Consider the following 2590-nt stretch of genomic DNA (forward strand, 5'->3'; position numbering starts at 1 on the left):
TTTGAATCTTTCCTTCATGTGTAAAACCAAAATACTGTGTTATCTAAGACTGTTTCAGTAAGGTATTATGCAATCACTTATAATGGTATTTACAGCAATTATGTCACCACATAGAAAAATGCTAACCTTATAATTTTAAACATGGCTTTTTTTATAGCTACATGGAATTATGTCAGCATATGGGCAAGGACAGGGAGAAATGGAGGAAATTAGAGATTGACCAAAGGATGGTGATAGGCCTATAGGTGATACTTTTCTTTGATTCTAATAATATTGATAAAATAAACAATAAATCAAAATTTTAAATAAACAGCATAATGGAGGGGAACAAGGTCATAAAAGATAGCAAGCTGTTTTCTTGCTTGAGTCTGAAACAAAAACTTAAGTGAAGGTACGTGTTTTTTTTTCAAGGTGATCTCAGGAACCTGAGGATGGCAGAGGATGTAGGTAAGGGAAAATTGTTACTGGAGGGTCCTGGGGAGTCATTGTTACAAACAGGCCAAACAAGAAAGACTCTATATGAAAATGACTTCCTCCCACCCTGTACCACTGAGCTCTGAACTAGCCTTCACTAAGTGAACAGAAGCTCTGGAAGTACCTCCCACCTCCCAAACAAGGGATCCAGCCCTCAAGCATGCGAATCAGTGACTCCAAATGTTTCCATCACCTTGCCCTCGCTGATGGACTATTTGAGGTGCTTCATCAAGCAGGTAGCAGAGATGCTAATCTCTGTGGTTATGACCAAAAACTGTAGAAACATATCCCCAGGCCCTCCCCACTGAGCAATCTCTGGAAGATCCTTCTCTGATCCCTTAGAATTCAGAAGTCTTTTTTTTTCTTCGAGAAAATTGAGTTCACCAGGTCCCAGGCCAGCCATATCCTCATAACAAATGTGAAGAGCATTAGAATTTAGAACAAGGGAGATGCTGGGTGCCATGGGGCCCTAATGTGGTCTGTACTTGGGAGGGTTAAGAAGGGCAGAGCCTGGGCTACTTACACCAGGGCTGGCCTTCGTGACTAAAAGGGCACTCCTCCAAACAGGTGATTCACTGGGGTCCCAAAGGTGCCCTTGGAAAAGCAGCTACTCACAGGTGAGCACGCCCCAAGGGCAACTGGCACCTGGTCCCGCCCACACGCCCAGAGTCAGAATGGCACTTGAGGTCCTAAGTTTGGGGCAGAACACCCACCTCTTGCCTACCAACTACCTTTTACAGGGAAGGAGTGCCTTCCCACCTGCCTCGGTCACAGGAGCCCTGTCCCAGGACAGCCTCCCACACCTGGACCCTCATGGGGCTCCTACAGGTACAGACACCGCTGATGTCTGCAGGCTGACCACAAGCCAAAGGCTCTTTCGGAAGTGTCCTTTAATACTTTGGAGAGGCTCGCCCGTTCCCATGGGACCTGACTGCATTCCGGCTCCAGGCTCCAGGAGATGTGGGGAAGTGAGAAAGATCCTGTTTGGCCTCGCCTCCTGGAAGCCACGAAGAGATGCACAAGCCCGCAAGGCCCAACGTGCGCGCGCAACCTGGCGGGCGGAGGCAAGCCGCACTTCGATGCAGGCCGCCCACTGAACCCTGCCTGCCGACGTCACGCCCCGTAGGCCCTCCCAAGCATTCCTGATTGGTGGGGAGCGCGCGCGAGCGCCCCGGACCCGCCCCCCTGCGGCACCACCCCGCCTCCTGGCCTACAGGGCTGCGAGTGTGGCCTGCAAGTTGGAAGCGGGGAACGCGGGCGCCAAAAGGCTCCGACGCTCCCAGGCTAAGGGGGCGCTTTCTTTTCTCGCCCACGCTCTGGCCGTCGTCCTAGGTCTGACAGTGGCCGGCTGCTTTGGGCAAGCACAGTCCCTGCCCAGCTCCATCCGCCACCAGCGCCTTCCACTCTTCTGCCCTCGACCGACTCTCCGGGCCCCCTTGCAGCACAGCACCCGAAAATGCCCACTGCCCAGGCCCCCCCTCAGTCACGACACCCTCACGTGTCAGGAGGTTGGTCCTTCAGGACCTGCCGCCCCTCACGCACCAGCATCCGCACGACCTGAGCCGCTGGCCCCATCCGCACACCACCTCTCTGCGCAGATCTCTCTCGACCCTGCTCCCTCCAGGGACCCCACAAGCCGGGGCAGCGCAGTCCTGGCCTCTCCGAACCTTCCCCACGCTCCGGGGCCTCCATTACTCACAGCAGCGCCGCGCCCGGGCCCCTCTGCGGGCCATCTGGGTGTCAGGACCGCTCCTCGGCAGCCCCCACTTCTGCACGCCGCTTCCCTCCGCACCCACGCGCCAGTCCTCTCGGTTCCCGAGCCGGGACGCCACTCGCCCAGCACCTTCCCGAGACACCCTCATAGCACCCCCGCCCAGCCCTTCCCGCGCCTCCTCGCGGTAAACATCTCTCCTCGGGCCCCCTTCCTCGCCCCGGCCTCCATGCCATGCCCCCTCGGACCCCGGGACCCCACATTGCACCCCTCCGAATCCTGCCGGAGCACCCGCGGGTCCCCGCGGATCCCCCCGCGCCCCTCACCCCACCCATCTGCCTCAGACTCCTCCCCACATCCCTCACACCCCAGGCCTCTCACCTCACTCAATCTCGTAGGCCCCCC

The sequence above is a fragment of the Sapajus apella genome, unplaced genomic scaffold (assembly GCF_009761245.1).
Source record: "Sapajus apella isolate SASKATOON/1434 unplaced genomic scaffold, GSC_monkey_1.0 scaffold4, whole genome shotgun sequence".
Lineage (NCBI taxonomy): Eukaryota > Metazoa > Chordata > Mammalia > Primates > Cebidae > Sapajus > Sapajus apella.